Genomic DNA, 20,411 nt, shown 5'->3' on the forward strand with positions numbered 1-20,411 from the left:
TTGCTTTGCAGAGTCTTAGACCAAGCAAAACCTCACCAGTGAGAGCCCAGTACAGTACTTGGCGGATGAAAAGCTGCCTGGAAACTCTATCAAGTCTCTGAAAAACATTCCCCCAATAATGTTCAGACAATCTGGTATAGTTAGAGTAGTTTTTAAATGCAACAAGATGGAAACGCAAACGAAAACACATTTCTCAAGTTTAAAAAGGTCGAGCCAAAGCAGTGAAGCTCCACCAGAAGTTAGGGCTAACAATGATGGTTACAGGGGTAAACCCTGCCTCTTCCTTCCCCTCTCCCAGACTATTCTTCTCCAAACGAAGGAGCAAAATAAACAAGAATCAAAATACCCACAGCAGAAAATCACAAGCAGCTTTAAAAGAAAGAAAATAACTCCGCTATACCTCATCTTTACTCCATCCAGTCCACATACACATCAAGGCTTTAACTGTTTTCCTCTCTGACAAGGCTAAATGACATAAATACAAGCAAAAATAATATTTTTTTAACACACTATTATATGAAAAGGAAAACTTAAAGCTACCAGCTTAAATTAGACAAGGATGGAGTGTAAATCTCTGTTGGGCAGAAAGAGGGCATAACCAAATCTAGAACGGCATGAAGACCCAACAGAGATGGTTCACAGGTCACCACAGGGAGGGTGAAGTATCAATGGTACTTGTGCAAATAGGGACAAGGCTGACAAATTAACTCTTGCAACCAAAAAGCAGCAAGCTACAACAGAATCCAGAGCTTATTTTGATCCACCTCCTCGTTTAGGTTATTTTATTATATACACTATACAAAACTTGAGCACAAACTGTACAGATCAGTTCGCTCCGTGGTCACATAATTTCTTCTCAGTGATCAAAGAATCAGGGAATGAGGAGACAACAGCTTCTTTTATTCTCACCCCAGCCTTCATCTCTTCAGACTCATCACTTCAGGCAAAGCTCAGCTGGCAGCTGCTCTCCTCACTTTGTGCTGCAGTGGGATCTTGCCTGTTGAAACCACCAACTTTAATCATAAACTACAGCAAACTCTGCAAACGCTCAGATTTAATGGGTACCTCAGAAAAAGCTGCCAAGTCTCAGATTCCACCCGTAATAAACAAGGTAATATTGCTCCCCTATCTTCACAGGGACTTTACAACACAAATCTGAAGGGACAACGAACTGTTATAAATCTCCAATGCACAAAAGCAATTTTACATGCTAATTTGCAGCTTCACACTATGAATAAGGACAAATTTATCAAAGCACAAAGGGTGTTTCCTATAGTGGAAATGTCGTAATGGGATGACAAGACATAGCCTGCTTGTTCTGCATGTTTGGTAAGATTGTTGGGTCTTTCTTGTCACAAAACAACTCTTGTTACACCAATATTTAATTAAAAACAAGCAAAAATCCACCCAAAATTTCCCATTTGTTTTCAGGTCTAAGGAACCCACAGCGACAAGTTAGAACTGATACTGCATAACAAGGAAATGAAGAGCCATGAATGAGATTTTCCTTGGTGTTTTCAGCTTGATAAACACCCAGCTGCAGCAATGCTACAGCTGATTCAAGGGAGTCGGACCAAGCCTGAACACTCTTCCCACTCAAGCTGACAGACTACAAGAACATCACAACCAGAGGCCCACGCCCACTGGTACAGAGCTGGATACAACTCATTTTTGTTCTGTGAAAATATGACTTTACACATATGACAATTTCAGGAAAGCCAAAAAAAACCAGGTTTACTTGGCTCTTACGTTTCACTGCCTGCCTTCTGCAAATTCAAGGTTGGTTGTTGTGATGATGCCAGGGTTTGGAGGTCAGTTTGGTTTTTTTTTTAATAACCCCAAAACCTAAAAATTCCTACTTCTAAAGACCACCTTATGTTTCCCATAGGCCTGGGCATAGATACACAGATGCCCAGTTTCTAGCATCTGTAGTGTCAGTAGTTACACTTGGAATAGCTGTGACTGAAGGCAATGGAAGATTTCAAGTAGTAGTTTCTTGGCCACACAAGCCTGCAATTCCAGATTTCTGCACACATTGCGAGGGGCATGTGGCATTACCAGTGGCTGGCGTTCAGCACGTTCCTGGGCAAGGCGGCTGCAGCGGAATTCAGAGAGAAAAACAGCAAAGAAATCCAAAACTCAGAGAGCAAACCCTGTACATGCAAATCAGGCTTTGCAAACCCATGATGCATTGAAAGAGTAAGGATTTTCCATCTCATCTCCAAGCACATACTCAGCAGTGCCAAGAAGGTTAGAGGACTGCCAGAGCATGCACAGGAGAAGGTTTGTCTGCAAACAGCCTCGACTAAATTCTTGTAGCCAATTAAGCAACAATTCTCCACTGAGAAAACAGCATCTCCCAGTTCCCTGCCTAATCCTCAACTCCTGCTTCTTGAGCTGGCTTTCAATTTTTAAGTCTTATGTTTTTCTTCAGAAGCAGAAGACAAATGGATGCCAATTCTGCAGACATCCTGGTTGCAAGGCTTTCATTTGCCTTTTAAAGACCATCAGTACTCAGAAGTGACTTAACACTAATGAGCTTTCACCAGCAAGTCTGCACATTAATACATGTGAGTAGGCACGCTAAATCCACTCAAATTACCTATCTGCAAGGCTCTCCTCCAGCCTGGACTGGACTTCAAGCCAAGGGATGATGAAACCTGGAAGGTAACTATGGATTGTCTCTCGTCTGCATCCCTTTGTTAAGCTGCTCAGTGATGCTAAGCAGACGCATTTTGAATGTGCTGCTTCATCTCATGTAAGGCGGAGAAAAGGAAAGAGTCAGAAATAGTACTTATCTGAAAAAAAGCAAATATTTTAAACTAAGTACTGCTACTGTTTGTAGAATGGCCTGTAAGAGAGATATAGCTGAAATTCCTTTAAATACATGTGTTCACTTTTGAAAGTGCAAACAAGTCAATCTGACAACCCAACTCTGTTAGGATTGCTCCAACAAAGCCAAGGGTCCCACCCCCCCACCCTTTTCCTAAGTAAGCCAGCACAAGTTTCTGGCATAGGCACTGGTGTGTGAGATTTTAACATTCCCCTTTCCATAAACAGTCATACATCAAGCTCTAAAAATTTGCTTCACAGAAACATTTGCACTAGTAAAACTCAATTATTCTAATATTTGTATGACACACGCAGGAGGGGTACATAAAAAGGTTATGGTGAGCTCATTTAAGAATTTAAACAAGTACTTGATAAAAAGGTTTTGAATTATTCACTCAGCTCCACTATTAAATCAGGCTTCCAAAGGAGTCTTTAAACAATACAGCCCAGAGACGCTGTATTTATAACAAAAAGGCAGCGCTGAAGCCATCACACTGTCTCACAGCACAAACCATTCATAATTACAGTGTAAGTGAACACAGCCACGGTATCGTGCCTCGGTCACAATCCTGCCAGATTAACTGGACACTTTAAACATTTATACAAATATTCCTTTCTGGAGAGGCAGCACCACTTCTGTCTAAATATCTTAAGTGCTGCTTTTTAAGCTAAGAAAGAGCAATTTCTTCAAGAACATCCAAAGTTGAGAGAAACACTCAGGAACAGTACCAAGCAAGATAAAGACAATCTTTTACAAGTATTTATTTACTTTTATACCAGCCCATTTGGGCTCACAACAAGTACTTTGGTATGCCCACCAAAGCTTCACAGCCAAACTTGAGTGAAGACATCACCGTGCATCTCAGTTATAAACTTCCATGCTGAATTTACACACAGCACAACAATGTTCTCAATACTTGCTGCTCACACACATACCAAACCTCTTTTTCCAAACCTCAGGGCTCACTTGAAATAATGGCCATCTCTAGAGGGAGGAAAAATAGAGGGTTTGGAAGAGATAACATGAGTGGTGCTTCACTCCTCTGGTACACACATCCTCTCACCACCTGCTTCCTTTCTCCCCATCCCTTTTTCTTCCACCTCGCAGGCTGCTCTTGGTAGTTCAGCTCAATGAACACGAGCCAAGATTTCCTCTCAAAATAACTACTCCCAGACAATTTCAGCTATGAGAATCACCCACAGAAACCTTCCCATTTGCATATCATCTTCTCTCCTTCATCAGTCTGTTCCCAAGTAAACTCACGGGCTGGTGATTCGAGGTCATGAAGTTATGGAAAAAAAAGCAGGATACCATCCCAACACATCCAGCCATGTTCCCAGAGCAAGGGCAGGATGAGTCAGTCTCCCAGTATAGTCAATTTCAGGCGTTTCTGGCAGCATTATTTTAATGACAGCATTTCATTTCCTTCAGCCATCTCATTGAGACAGCTCAAGTTAAGTATTAATGAAGTGCTTGAATACTCTCACTGTCTGGAGGAGACGTGGAGTGTCACCTAACCAGCTGCTCAAGATTCACACTTAGCTGCTCTGGTCACCAACACAACCAAGAAAAGGATTTTTGCATCACATGAGTTGAGGAAAGATTTGGATGTAAGAAGCATGAGCCGACACTACCACAGTAACAAATACCACTGAGCCCTGAGCAGAACCAGCAGCACATCAACCAAAGACAACCATAATCCCTTAAAAACAAATAAAAATCTAAGGGTATCTTGACATTTCTGAAGAAATGGGGGTTTGGATGGTTTTGTTTTGCTGTTACAAAGCCAAGCCATTGTAGCAGTGCCATCAGCAACACCTCCTGAAACTTCTTAAAAAATTTTTAAACCTTTAAATTCAAATTTGCTGATGTACTTTCCTTCAAACCTACATCCCATCTCCTCACCCACATGTTCTTACAAATCCATCTATTTGAAGCAGTGGTTTTCCTGGTTATGGGTAAGGCTCAACACCTGCACCACTGCAAATGTAATTATGGCAAACTACCATGGCTATTTGTAGACTTCCTGTTCATCAAATAATATTAGTGTACCTTTGCCTTGAGCAATTATTTACAGAGCTGAAAATCCTGGAGTGACACTGGAGATCTCAGAAGCATTCTGCTGTCCACCCCTCCATTATGCAATGATGCTTTGTATTAGCTTTTGGAACTACTCAAAGGGGAAAATAAAATCATCAGAGTAATTCTTTATAAATCTGTCCAATGTAAAGGAGGGGAAAAAAATGTAATTCCATTAAAACTCTGCATTAGCTTACTCCAGTTGAGACTGGGAGGCATTTTACACTTCAGCTGAATTGGCAGCTCAAATTCAACTTCAGGCTCCAACGCAAGCTGTAAGCCAAACTCCTCAGCAGAGTAAAACCCATATTAGCCTGCCTTCACTGTAATTTTAATCTTACTTAATTCTGAGTATGTAATTTATGTTAAGAATAAGCCACTTTTTTCAGAACAGGATATACAGCATGCAGAACTAGTCCCTGGCTAGCACAGTTAAGGCTTCCCTTGAAGTATTTCTTTACATATTGACAGCAAAGGAAAAAAAACACTGAAAGCTTAAAAAAAAAAAAAAAAAAGAGTTTTCATAAATGCATCTCAGATGGCTGTATTAATTCATCTAATATATATCCCTAACCCATCAAAACCCAGCCATGCAGCCTCACTTCAAACCAACGTTATGTGCTAGAAAGAGGTTTGATCTGTTTAAAAACTGACACTTCTTTTTCACTACACACACAAGGGGTGAGAGAGGAGAGAAAAATAGTTGGTATTCCTACCTTTAAAAAGGAACAAGATCATCCCATTCCTTCTCCCATCCATTTTCCCAATTTATGATTAAAAAATAAAAAAAATAAAAATAAAACAATTAAAACCACCATGAAAACACCTTGTAAGGACAACATCTCAATTTCAAGTTCCACCAACAGGACAAAATTCATAACAATTTCTCTAGCTGAAATGAAAACAACTTCAAAGCACTGTCTGAAGATCACAAAGTCAGTTTTACAGCCCAAACTGTCAATGAAGCTGGTACACAACACCCACCCACACCAACACAAGCAGTATTTTTACATCCTGTAGCCAACCTAAAGCTCTGAAGCCCCAGTTACTATCTCTCCCAATCATGAAACATTCACTATGTATTTCCTGCATTATTTGCATGGTTACTTAGGTTTCGGGGTTTTGTTTGGTTTTGGTTTTGTTTGGGGTTTTTTTATGCCCAGTAAGTAAAAAGCTACTAAGATCTCCCACCCAAGCTCAGAGGAAACTCCAAGTGCATTACCAAGGTGGTTTCCCACCCTCCTCCTGCACTTGCTGCTGCAGTTCTGTGTTGTCCCCTTGGCTCCCACTCCTTTCTAACAGGTAACAAAATAGTTCAACCCCTATCACCCATCCCCAGGCCTGCAAACCAACACATCCTTTTCAGTGAAGCTTACACCCTGCCACAGCCTATTTGTATAATCTGAATGGGAGAGACAGGGAATAGTTATGCATTTGGCGAGTGAGTGATTTGAGAGTGAAATGCAAGAGATGCACACACCAGAACAGCTGGACTGTGCGAAGAGCACGAGCTCAGGTCTGTTCCATTCGCAGGCTGGCATCACAACATCAGGAATCTGAATGACTTGCACTAAAATATCTACGGGAAAAAAATTCATCACTCCCTTTACCCTCTAGATTTTCCTCCAGTTTGTGTGGTGCAGACATGGAAAAGTTAAGCAGAGGGCTTGCAGGACTTTGCAGCACGTTCAGCCCCGCACTGTGCTCGAAGCAGGAGCTGTGTGAGGAAAGGGAACTGGAGAGGCCCTGGACAGATGTTTCCATTCACCAGCACTGCCAAGGAGCCGGGAATGCCGAGTTCACTACCTTGGTGTTATTTACATTTCACAACATCCAGCAATAACCATGCCACAAGCAGTTTAGGAAAGGAAAATACCACGCAGCAAGGGAGCGTTTTACCATCGCCTTCGTTAAAGGGGAGAAAATTAAATTGTTTTTTTTTCTCCCAGTTCTGAAACTTTGCCTGGTTTCATTTTGCCCACTGCCATCCAAACAGGACACAAGCATGCCAAGCCCCATCCACTTTGAGATAATTACCAGCCATTGCCCTTTTGCACACACACTTGCTTCTGGGGTAGAGATGGTTAACTGTGCCACCCCTGAACCACCTGGACATTTTCTTTCCATTTTCCAGAATAAACTGACTTTTGATCTAGCACAGAGGACAGCTTCTCCTTCAGCAACTGTGCCACAAACCAAATGCTCCGAAGACCAAACCTGAAAATACCCTTGGTGGAAGGGTGCATTTCAGAGGCATTCATCCAAACCTCAGTCCTGAGACCCAACAGGTTTGATAATGAGCTGCCAGATCCAGTTTGGCAACTGGAACAGCTACTCCAAGTGCTGCCCCATCCACCCGAACACACTAAAGCGTTAGACAGAGACCACATGCAACAGTGTGCTCTGCATGTCCCAAGGTGCTCCCTGCAGCCAGAGATAGGAAGGATGATGAGGGAAACATTTTTTCACACCATATTATGATCCTCCAAGTCCTCTCTGAGCCCACAGCAGAGGGATAGAGAAAATAAAAAGACCAGTACTACCCATTTCTATGTCAGTATTTTCTTGAGCTTTCAAAGGGGTTCTGTATCTCAGCAGAGACACTGTATCATGTTTCTCAAAGCTTCGTGCTGGTGAACACTGCCCAGACAGGACAACTTTACTGGGAGTGAGTGCAAGGCTCCTCTCCTGCCACTGCCACAACGGGACACCTTCCTTCCCAAAGTAAACCAGACACTAATGCTATTTATGGGTCCTGTTGCAGAACCAGACAGGCTTCCCAGCCACTATTCATCAACGTGCAAATAGGTTTTATTCCATGGCAGGCAGAAGAGATTTGGAAGAAAAAGTCCTGAAGTTCTGTCTTATTTTTTGAAAGAAATCAATGGTTGAAGATTAGCTGGAAATTCAACACAGAACAGTAATACCTGCAAATAAAGGCTGATCACAATTCTACGGAAAACACTTTGTTTTTTAAAAATTGACAATTTCCAATTAGTTCCTAAAGAATTACTAAAGGAAAGCAAACATCCACGGAAAAGGCAGCCAGCTGATGTACCAAGGGACAGACCTCCTGAAGAACATCAGCTCTATCAGTCCTCCATATCCAGAAGAAAGGGTAACTGTGAAATTTTCCTTACTTTGCAGAAAAAAAAAAAAAAAAAGACTACATCGGTTTCCAGAGATGCACAGATGCACAAAACTCACCAGCACTACTTTCAAACATTAATGCAGCAGACTCCACCGACTTGTCTTCCTATGTCTTTGGGGTTTCAGTGGGAACTACAGCTTTGTTCTTACAAGCATTTTTCATGGAAGCACCTTTGCATTTAAAATGCCAACTGTAAACGCATCTGCTATGCAGATAAAGCACCCACAAGCACTTAATTTCATATGCAAGAAGTTTTACAAAGCTCTCAAAAGAGCCCAAGGACATTTGGAAGGATATATGCAAGTTCAGAATGAGTCTTAGCATATCATCAACCAAAAAAAAAAAAAATCTATTCTTAGATATCTCCCTTTGGTGATTCCTATAATCTTCCTTTTTTTTTCCTCCTACTCCTTTGAGAAAGTAAGTTGTTTGGTTATTCAAAAAAAAAAAAAATGGAAGAACCTGTTTTGCAAGGCCTACAAACAAAGAAGTATCTTCCAAAAAAAGAAAAGCTCATTCAAAAGTATGTAAATATTAGGGCTGGTAACACAAACAATAAAACCACAGGAAACACAAGAAATTAAGAATAGATCAGGACTCATTCAATTTCCTGGCTGCTGGATATATAAGCACTTTTCTGGGTTGGATGTACAAGACAAAATTTATTTTCTGAATAAGAGACATCAGGGAGTTAACACAGATAATTTGAAGAGGCAGAGATCAGTGTCTGTTCTGATCCTGCTTCTGCTCCTCGGCAGGACAAGGACATTGATCAAGGCAGCTACACCCAGGACCTGGCACATCAAGCACCAGGGGTTCAGCATCCTGCACTGAGCAGTGAATTCAAGTTTGGTAAAGTCACAGAGAAGGCCAAAAACAGGATTACTCCTGTCTCATCACAGGACGCTGCTGAGTGCCCAGTGCACACCCCAAAGGCTGCTCTTCAACAAGGGACAGCTCGAAGCTGAGCATGAAGCAGAGGTGACAACTAGTTCCCAACGTGCAGGGTGGTCCCTGCCACTGCCACCCTGCAACTCTCCCTGGCTGGAAGGCACACTCCCAGAGTTTGACACTGCCTCGGGCATATTCCCAAATTCCCCACTGACGCTAGGCTTTCATCTAGCAGCATCCCAACACTTCTTTCTCTCCTCTCCATCGTGGGCATTTTTTTTTCCACCCAGCCAGAAGCAACAAGGTCTCAAGCAGACGGAGTTGAACATCTCTTGTGTGGGAATTTAAAATGCTGCTCTGCCGAGCATCACAGCCATGTTAACTCAACCACACTGCTCCTGCTCCTCAGTCCAACTTCCACCAAATGCTAAACCAAGTCTCCTTCTTCTTTCCCAAGGTATCCAGTGGCTCAGACTCAGACTTATCTAATAATCAAAAAAAAAAAAAAAACCAAAAAAAAACCCTGCAAAGAAAACAATGTATTTCCTTCACTGCAAACACCAAATTATGTACTTACCCAAAGAAAAAATTTAACAAGACTTAGAGCATGTTTCCTCCAAAATGGCCTAAGTTTCTCTTGGCACTGAAATATCACAAGCCCAAGGCATAAATACACACAGGTATTTATGCAAATAGTAGTATTATTTCTTAATCAATATCACTAGCATTGATCGGACTAGATTTTTAGTAAAAATTGGCAAAGATTTTTTACAATTCATTCGTGGGGGGGGGGCGGGGGGAATTAAGACCCCTCTAAGCAGAGTATTAAAAAGCTTGATAAATTTATACTCACTTGATACATTTTATCATAATGTTTGATCTTTTTATATAATGCAATTGTACAGTAACTGTTTGACTGCCATTTATCTGCCATATCATAGTATTAACTGACATCACAGAGGGGATGGGTCCTGCAAATAATCCAGCAAAGAAAGGGTAAAAAGCACACTCATGTTTTGTAGCTTCAGGAAGATGTATACATTTTCAAGCACTTTCTTTGCCACAGGTCCTCCATCTTCCTCAAGTAGTTCTGAATTTTCATTTCAAAACTTGCTCTCCACACATTCAAGTGTTTTCCTTTTCTCCACCCTCCGTAAGTTGTTGCTGGGATAGGATCTCGTATTAGTCTCAAAGAACCCGATGACTTCTGAACTTTGAGATTATAAAGCAAGAAAGTTACTGAACACTCACATGCAAGTTGATTGGCTAAGAAAAAGTAGCACAAAGTCCTGCCAAAATCCTAGCTAATCTGATAAAGGAAAAACTAGGGAGGTCTAAGCACTAAACCCCACGGTTTAAGTAGAGCCAATACCAGCTGCAGAAGGAAACACATCACATGCAGCAGAGCACTCCTCCTTCAGAAATGCCATCTGAAAAGACAACATTTTACCACCTTACTGCCCATAGGTAAATTGCAAAATTCCCAGAACACAGGAAAACGTGTGGGACTGACAGGTAAATTTCACACCGATCAAGAAACACAACTTGAAACTGACTGCAAGGAGGGAGAAACAAATTTATGAGACCTACGTGACACGAAGCCAGTTCCCACTTAAGTACTTCTTTAATTCTCCCGCTTTCAATGCACTTCACAAACAATTAATCCTCTTAACATCCATGCAAACATATTTATTATCCACAGTTTGAACTTGTAAGCTCTTAACGCAATGGTCTAGGTCTTTTCCTGGCTTAATACGCTGCTCATGAAAACAGGGACCAAAGCTCTCTTTTAACTGTGGAACAGCTCCCAAGAAATCTGCTCCCATCACCCCACTCCCATCAGCATCTTACAGAGAGACAAGAAAGGCACCCACTCAAGAAAATACTTTTATAAGCTAGTTAAAAGTATTTTATGCTAGTTAAGTGCTCAAATCTCAGCCTCCATGCTACATACACCCCTCTTCAGGGTACATAACCAAAATACTCTTCCAAAATTAATTAGTAGCTCTGGCCGGGGTGGAAAAGCAGCTCCAAATTTTGGAGACTCCCTAATTCCCACTGCACAAACTTTGCTCAACTCTGCAGGAGCCACCAGCACACAAACGCAGCCACACAGTGGGTACCAACATAACCCCCAGCATCGTCCCACAATGGGTCTGAGGTCAAATGTGTATGTATTTTCCTGCTGGCATCTGCACTACAATAGAGAAAAACCTGCAGCAACATTTCGCCTTGAATCACACAAAAGTGTAAAGAGACACCTGGACCTTGTGAAATGAATGTTTATTACACAAGGCCTTCTTTTATGACAGTACATATAAAAGGGGTTTAGTCTTTATTTCTCTACCCAGCTGAGACAACCTACTTTTTCTGCAGCTGCTAGGAGAAGAGAAACTATAAACATTTACATTTAATGCAACAAAAGGTTTGCTCACCACCTCTTGTGCTCCACTGTGCTCTTAGACGATGATCACTCATCATAAAAATGGGTGGAGTGGCAGCAAAACACTCAGTGATGGAAAAACTGACTCCCATGTTCGAGAGAGGTTCCTGCACAGGCTGAAAACCCCACTGAAATGGAGTGTTGTCATTACTCCCAGGATGGGAACTCTTTGGGCTACGGATGCAAACACATCTGCTACACAGCACGTGAAGCAGCCCTGTTATACTTCATCTCAGAATCACCCTCTGCACCAACTCAAAGCCCTTCAGATCAGACTACAGAAACTGTTCTAATCTAGGCCACGTGTAAACTCAATTATCTCCAGTTTGGTTTTAAACAATTAAAAACCAGCACTCCCAAGTACAAAGTGCAGACTCAAAGATGTCCAGTGCCATCAGCACCGCAGCCTTGCTGCTGCAGTGAAAGATTTATGGTAACAGGGAACAAAACAACAGAACTCATCACGTAACACCAGAGGTACATCACGTAAGCCTCACTCCTTGGCTGACTCACTAAGTGGTATTAACTAAAAAAAAGCAAGTCCCAGTTTTGCTGCCATCTTACTTGTGGGCTCAGCAATTAGGAAGCATGCCGTGCACAAGCTCATGAGCCAAAAGAAATTACTCTGTATAAGGGTCAAATATGGTCATCCTGTCCTCCCCTTCCCCCCAAAATAAATCACTTCCCCCCTTCCTTTAACACCTGCTTCCTCCATCCAAGCATTCATTGTCCCACCGCTATTATGGGACCAAAAGCTTCAGCATCCCAGAGGAAACTCAGGATGGAAAACAGTGAGTGCAAAGCAACCAAGACACATTCCCTTCAGCAATCTCACCCCTCACCAGCCCTTATTTTCCCTCTTCCTATTGATAGTAAAATTTAGGATTTGGCCGGGTGTTGATAGCCACACATCCTGGTATTGAATCTCACTGTGCCCACTAGTGTGGACTTTTCTTGCTCTCACACCTCCCCAAGAACCCACAACCAACACCACAAGGCAGGAAACTAAGCCAGACAACCCACGGCCCGACACAACACAGCTTTCTGTATTGTTGCCCTGAAGGGAGAGACTTCGCACAAGCAACCACTCTGTGCATCCCTAAAAAGTAGCAGGAGCACGGTGACATCAAGAAAATGGCAAAAGAAGCCTTTGGACAAACCCATCCTCAGTATCAACTTCCAGCAGGAGGTTTTTAACTGCAGGAGGTCGCTGTGCACCTTCACACTCCCACTTTGGTCTTCCCTACGCTGAAAACAGGGATACCTGCAAGAACACGACGAGTCGGCCAGCATCCATGCGTGACACATGCCAGGTGTGTTAATCCATGGGAAAAGAATGGGTGAGTCAGTAGTTTGAGTCTGAAGACGGTCCAGTTTATGCTCCATGCCAAAACCTTTGTTTGTAATGGTTTTACTAAGTGCAGCATTCAGACTTACAGAACAGTTACACCACTTAGGGCAGAGGCACACTGGGAAAAAGATTTACTTTCCCAAGTAACTTTGCCAGAAACCTCAGATACGGTTTCGATGAAGATACAAATATGTCAGAGACTTTAACATAACTTGCTGCTCCAGTTTGCATTAGTCATGGGTGATAAAAAGCACAGAGGACTCAAACATGACACATCAGGCACTTTCTCTCCAGACAAAGTTTTGATCATCAGCATCAAATGACCTTTAAGACCACTTTAAATCATGCTCATAGTGAAAAAGTCTCATCAAAATTCAGCCCTGTATTTAAGTAATTCATTGGTTTTTTTTTTTCCCCCTTGCACTCAGAAATAAAGCCTGAAGTAGCTGCTACAGAAGAAAATCCTTAAATCCTTCCTTTTACACTGGATCAGGCTAATCTCAGCAGTGCTGTCACACTGTAAATAACATCTCACATTAAAAAACAATTTGGGGAGATCTCTCACCGTGTATTTTGCAAATGTAACATTAAGGTAAAAACGGTTCAGTAACAAGACTAAAGGGAAAGTTAGATCAGCCACCTGAAAGTAGTCAAAAAAATACAAAAAGAGACTAGGAGCAGTCAGAAGATGCTGTGGAAAATTTTGCAGAGTCTACTAGAAAATTTCACAAGTGCTTGAAACAAAGATGCAATGGATCACTTGCAACTACCTGAGCTCATACATTTTGAATAGTATCTAAGAATAGCAACTCCACAGGAGCCAATGAGTAATCAGCCTCCACCCCATGATTTTCAAGGAAATCAAAAGGTGTCCTCCTGAAAGGATCAAACCTACAAGAAAACTATGACAGTTCAGTTGTCATATTGACTGAACAAAAAACTACAACCAGTTTTGGAAAGACAAGAGTAGCCAAATGGGAAAATTATTTATTATGAACAGCTTATGGAATCACAGAAATTAAAAAAAACCAAAAATTTCACTGAAGAGACTGGATCATCTTAAAGAAATATAAAAGTGAATTGGGATGGGGAAAGAGACTCAAGAAAAATACAAGTGGTCCAGGAGAATCATCTTTGTCAAGACAACCTGTGGTACAGAATTACAAGTTCACTGGTGAAGAAGCACCATTCTGGATGCTGCAGCCAAGGCCACAGTCAAGGTCCTCCACCAACCACGGAGGTCCCTAAGGCCCACACCACCAGAAGACCACACCCAGAGGCACCAAACCCAACCTCATACCCAAAACATGATTGGAATATACTGTATTTCAAGCCCTCAACACAAGTGCTGTAGAAGGTGCTGATAGCAGTTTGAGGGGTCATTTTGCCTTATGTTTTCTCCAACCCTAGATTAAATATCTGAGCATTTGGACTGTAAGAACTACACTGCTATGCCAACAAAGAATTAACTTTTTTTTCACCCATATTACAAATCGTCCAATAAACTCTTCAGCATCAGATTTTTAGGTTTCTTTTCAATATATGTAAAATAGTCTTGTTAGACTGCCTGACCATGTCACAACATGTGATCCATTACAGCTACAAGAGAACTAAAGCTTACTTTTTCCAAGGTATCACACTGCATACTTTTTAAGAACTGTTGATTACTTAATACTTGTGATTGCACTTTCTTCCCCTGTTCCTCAACAACCGAGCAGCCTACCTAAAATGATTATAAAGAAAACTTTAAAAAATAGTATTAAAATGGCAGAACTTATTTTGCAGAAAAGATTTATCTTCACTCTTGACAGAAATAACTGCTGTCTTACAGAAATTAAATATTAAACACTTTGACATTTAACTTACTGGCTTATCTCAGAAACATCTATCTCCCATGTCATCTTCACATGCCATAAAACAGGGATAGGCACCACAGTCAAATGCCCTCTTTGCAATTGGAAAAGAACTTCCAAGAGTTTAGGTTTCTCCTGGTGGAAACATCCGACCCTCTGCCACAGCAGCTGCTTGTGATAACACAAAGGAACATGAGTCAGGTAACTGATGCAGGTAAAGAATGAACTTTTTCTTAATTGATACAAGTTATGAATTGTATAGACTAAAAAACAATAATGCATTCTTAACTGGGATCCATTTCCCAATCTGGTTTGCTGAACAGACCCAAAACCCCCGGTATGGCCCAGCTGGGGAACTGGAAGAAGCTGCTTACGCCTATACCAACACACAAAAGACATGAGACGACAAAATTGCAGTTCAAGTTTAGGACGACACTGAAACTTTTACCTACTGCATGTCTCCACCAGCCACCTCGAGAAGGACAATAAAGTCTTTACAGGATTTGTGGCGTCGTAGCTTATTTGTCATGCAGGCATTACGAGAGGAGTCACCCTGTTTCCCTGACCAAGCACCATAAATATATAGAGGTATATAGTTCTGAAAATGATCGGTATAGCTTCACTGCAGCAACAAGTTCCCAGCAAAGCTGCTTTTCCTGGAGCACTGCCATCATATTTTCTTATCACTAACCGAAGTAACTAACCAGCTAACTCCCGGTGATGGGCTTTGCCTTCTAGATTTGCATAAAGGTCATTCGCAAAGGGAAAAAGGCAGGCTTGATAAATAAATAAATAAAAAGAAGCCATTGTGCCACATCCACGGCTTTGCTTCCAAAAGTCACAAAGAAGTGCAATGCCAGGCTGAAGTGTCTGACTATTCAGTAAGTACAAGGAGTGGCCGATTCCCTCCTCACAGTGAGATTGTTGACAGCTGTTTTAGAAGAGAAAAAAAAGGGAAGCATGACTAAGCTATTCATAAAAATTGCATTATATCCAACATCCTAAAAACAAGTTTTGATTTAGAGAAGGTGCAAGACTTCCTGGATGTGACTGACCAGGTGGTACATGCCAGCCCTAAACCAGGCTCCCAACTGGATTATATCCCCTGTGGCAAAGCCCAGGGCAGCAAAGAAGGACTCTTATTTACACCAGAGCTATCAGCTGCTTCAGAACGTCAGTCATTACCTTTATCTGTCCTACAGGTGATCAATGCAAGCAAGCACATGAACACTTGGCACTGAGCAGCACCCAGTAATCACAAGGTGCAGGCTGCAAGGTGTTTTCCTCCCCAGCTTTCCACATCCAGCCTCTCATGTGCCAGCAAATAGGAGTTATCCTCCAGCTGGAAACCATGCCAACAGCCAACTCCCTTTCCAGGAGACTGGTAAAACACGGGGCCACAATCACACAGGGAGGGCGTATCATGCCTTTATGGCCTCCCAGACTATCTAGCCATTTGCTCAAGTTTTTAACTTCTTAGCAGTGCCTTCCACCAGTAGAGCAAAGCCAAAACCAAATAGTTCCTCCATACTAATCAGCTGTGTGGTTTAGCTGACTTCAGGCTATTTATTGCCTGTGTGGGGAACCCCTATAGAAATAGCATTTAATAGCACTCAAGTAGATTGCAGAGATAACCAACAACAGTAATAAGCAGAAAAGCTTCCAAGCTGCTTCAAGGTCAGTTTTATTGGTGAGTGGATCACCACCAAATACCAGGCAGAGAAAACTGATACACTGGTGTCCTGGAAACAGTGGAGAAGAAGTAGATACAGCAGACACAGCAGCTTCTACTAATGATTTTTTTGTTAAGTGGTAATTTATTAGAACTTATTATTCCAGCAGAAAATTATATGAAAGAACCCCACTGCTTTTGTAACACAGGAGCATGTGAACACCACCAGTAAACCTACCAATGTTTTTTTCCTCCAGTATAATTTATTGACTGCTGTTCTTAATTCATGCTTTGGATAGAATAACCAGATTCCTTTAACAGTACTTAATCCTCCTCTTAGCACAGGAGCGTACCCTAGACCAGAACACGGCTTACTCACAAATATATCCTGCTGAGAGATTAGTGAGTTCTGCATATGCCCAAGTCTCAAAGCTGCGCTACGCAGACTGTGTTTAAAAACATCCATCATCGGATAGTACCTGGCAGAGCTCTGTTCCTATGAGCAGCTTTGAGTTCTTAACTGCATTTCCCTCCTTTGATGCAGCGAAGCTGTAAATCAGGAACATCGAGCTCCTGCCTTTCTCTCTGGCTGCAGTCCCTGGCTGGACTCTGTTACTTCGAACACGTCGTGTCCTCACCTCTCGGGCTATGCTGGCCATCTGTGGCCGCCGGAGCTGGGCAGGAGAGCCAGGCTGGAACGCCGTCACGCAGCACAGCTCACCCACACTACCTGCGGGGGACTCGTCATTCAGACTACCTACAAAACCTGTCTGCTTGGCAGAACTCAACACCCGTGCCCTTCCAGCAACAGCCCCAGGCTAGCCCGTCTGCCCAGCACTGGGCAGCACTGCAAGGACAGACGGGCGACAGAGAGGCTCAACCCATGAACACGGGCGACAGGGACATGCTTGAACCCGTGACAAGGGAAAACACGTGCCCAGATGATCCTCACCTTGCCTAATGAACTCTCACCCTGGTATCAGGCTTGTAAAAAAAAACCAAAACAAAAAATAAACCCAATCTGAAGTGTGCAAACAAAACACTGTCACCATGTCCGAAAGCACAGCAAATGTCCCTCTAGTACAGACAGCAGCTTCTATCCACAGACAGGGATGTTATGAGGTTAACATCAATCTACTCCCACTACTAAGGCATCTATGTATAAAAGTACACCTCCTCTAACACCGCAATAAATGAATCATTAGTATCTTTCCTTCAAGGACCCACGTGGAACTTGGTTCACCCTTACAATTCCACAATAGCTCAGCAAAGGTGAGCAAAACACGAGAAACAGACCAGACAAGGGACTCAAGAGAGTCACCACAAACAGAATTAATGTAGCTGGGCCCTTTAAAAGCGATTAGATTACATTAGCCAAAACTCCCAGCATACAAGACATCCATGGATCTCAGACCAACTGTCTAAACTCAGCTCTGAAGCTACATGCTTTACATATTTCTACTGCATTGCATATCTCCATGAGTACCTAAAGTTTTACGGCTGACGGAGATTACAGAGAGCCACAGTGACCAACTGTCCTACAGCAGTACAGGATTTCTAATCCCTTTATCAAATCCCTATCTGGTCATCCACAGCAGAATAGCTACAACACACTCTTAAAAAAACCCCAACTTTTTATAAATCGTTTTTTTTCCACCTCCAATCTCCAGCTAACATGAAGCCCTGTAAAGGACACTGGAGCAGAACCAATTCCAGAGGTCAGCAAAATCAGACTCTGCAAATCCCAACTCCTGTATACGACTTGCGGGGACAACACAGTCACAGAAGGCGGATTAATAAACCCCAACAGCTTACAGGTTAAGAAAAACTACCATTTCGCAATCCTCATACAGAAACTCCTGCATTAGCTTCAGAAGAAGCGTCTGCACTCGAGAAGGAACAAAAAATAATTATCTTTTCAAGCAACAGAGTGAACGCATGAAACAGGCCCCACGGCAATGACCCTCTGAGTGACACCAAATGCCACTGAGACCCATAGATGACACACACCAACACCAGCGTGTTGCGGGGGACTCTTGATACGAATCCTCGGTGACTTTCTGTGCAATAAACCGAGATACAAAGTTGTGTCTGCAAGCCTGTAGAGGGGTTCCGACCGGGATATTAGTAATCCCAGTGGGGAGGGAGGCTGGGGGCCAGGCGGATGCGTGTCCCCGGCACATCCCCGGGCACACCGGGGCTCGTCCCCGCGCGTCGCCCCGGCAGCCGCCACCCCCGCCCGGCTGCGGGGAGACCGCGCCCGGCCCCGGCCCGCAGACAATAGCGGCGGGGAGCAGCCGCGCGAGTCAACACTCCAAATAAATGAAAAACTACCGAGAGCCGTAAAATGAAAACGAATAAAGCCACGCGGAGGACAGGGGCCGTCCGGAACGGCTCCACGCGAAGTTGCCCGGAGAAAAACCCCCCGAGGACGAGGAGGAGGAGGAGGAAGGGCGGGGGAAGCGTGCGAGGGCGCGGGAAGGGGAGGGGGGCTCCCGCACACCCCCGTCCCCGGGGAGCGCCCACCCCTCCGCCCCCGCCGCCGGCCTCCCCAAACTTTCCCCCACCCCTTCGCCCAACTCCGGCGGGGCAGACTCACCGCGGGGCCCGGCGTGCGGCTTCGCCCCTGGCAGCGGGGCCGGGAGGGAAGGGAGAGGGACGGGGACGGGGAGGGGGCGGAGGAGGCGGCCGGGCCGGTGCTCTCCGCCCGGGGAGGCGGGCAGGAAGGAGGGGAGGAGGGCCGGGGGCTGCCGCCTCGCAACCTGAGCCGCCGCCGCGCCCGCCCCGCGCCCGCTCGGCTGGCCCGGCCACTCCGCATGCGCCGCCCCAGCGGGGCCGCCACGGGCCGGGCAGTGCGGGGCTGCTCGGGGCCGCCCCGGGCCGGGCAGTGCGGGGCTGCTCGGGGCTGCTCGGGGCTGCCCCGGGCCGGGCAGTGCGGGGCTGCTCGGGGCTGCTCGGGGCTGCCCCGGGCCGGGCAGTGCGGGGCTGCTGGGGGCTGCTCGGGGCTGCCCCGGGCCGGGCAGTGTGGGGCTGCTGGGGGCTGCTGGGGGCTGCCCCGGGCCGGGCAGTGCGGGGCTGCTGGGGGCCGCTCGGGGCTGCCCCGGGCCGGGCAGTGCGGGGCTGCTGGGGGCTGCTCGGGGCTGCCCCGGGCCGGGCAGTGCGGGGCCGAGCGGCAGCGACAGCTCTGGCTGCGGCTGAGGTCCGGCCGGCCTGCCGTGCGCCGTGAGCAGCGCTGGAGAAAGCCCCGCTCCCCGCCCTGGGGGCTTCGCCCTCGCCTGTGCCCCTTCCCGGCTGCTCGACTGCTGGGGGAGAGGCGGCTGCGTGTGTGTAACATGGTGGTGCGGCAGGCAGCTCCTTAGGCTGTGGGTTTGTTTTTATCGGAAGGGGATCTCTGGGTTGCTTCATGCCTGGAAGAGTTCAAGGCCAGGCTGGATGGATGTTTGAACAGCCTGCGCTAGTGGGACGTGTCTGTGCCCATGACAGGGAGGTTCGAACTGGATGATGCTTAAGGTCACTTCCAACCCAAACCATTCTAGGATTCTAGGATCCTGCCTTCCCACGTGCTGAGCTCCGGCTGTAGGGCCTGTTCTGGTTGTTGCAGTTCTGGCGTCCCCACTCCAGCAGTGAATGCCTCTCCTAGTGCCCAGGGCACAAGCTGTCTGGGATCTGCTGCACATCTCTACCTGTCACAAACACAGCAGCTCCACTTGAGTCCCACCAACCCAGCCCGTGACCTCGTCCTGCTCCTCGCCCTCTTTCCCGGTTCTCCTATGGCTGTGTGCGGTGTGTAGGTTTGATGGAGGAACATCTCCCGTAGCATTCCCACGCCTTGCCCCGGAAAAGCAGTGGAAACGGCAACCCACCATTAGCAAATGAGCTCATGTAGTCTGTGGTCCGTGTGTGGCTGGGCTGATCTCTTGTGGTGGTGACTTGCCTTCAGTTACCGTTTTCGTTGGAAGCTCTTTGGAAATGCGTACACGTGGTGGCCCAACATTTCCACTTGGCTCCTCCTACTGCACGCGTGCGTATCCTGCTAGCCCTGGTAGTGGCTGGATGAATCTGTGCGCAAAGGCAGCATCAACGCTGAGCTTAACATGTGACATTTCATGAGAACCACTCCAAAAACACTTGACAATTC

The 20,411-nt window shown here is 44.9% G+C and overlaps 1 protein-coding gene across 6 annotated transcripts in view; it reads right to left on the reverse strand.

The window, feature by feature from the left end:
- The window catches only part of AKAP13 (A-kinase anchoring protein 13), a 205,971-nt gene extending 186,916 nt beyond the window's left edge, over positions 1 to 19,055 (reverse strand). For 3 of the 6 annotated variants that reach the window (XM_032122284.1, XM_032122283.1, XM_032122280.1), the window contains exon 1: positions 18,873 to 19,033. The gene's annotated coding sequence lies outside the window, so the exon portion shown is untranslated. Of the gene's footprint in view, positions 1 to 18,872 lie in introns of all 6 variants that reach the window. The other 3 variants (XM_032122281.1, XM_032122282.1, XM_032122285.1) reach the window with 2 other exon arrangements.
- Positions 19,056 to 20,411: the final 1,356 nt, after the last annotated feature.

Source organism: Corvus moneduloides, chromosome 13, assembly GCF_009650955.1.
Source record: "Corvus moneduloides isolate bCorMon1 chromosome 13, bCorMon1.pri, whole genome shotgun sequence".
Classification (NCBI taxonomy): domain Eukaryota; kingdom Metazoa; phylum Chordata; class Aves; order Passeriformes; family Corvidae; genus Corvus; species Corvus moneduloides.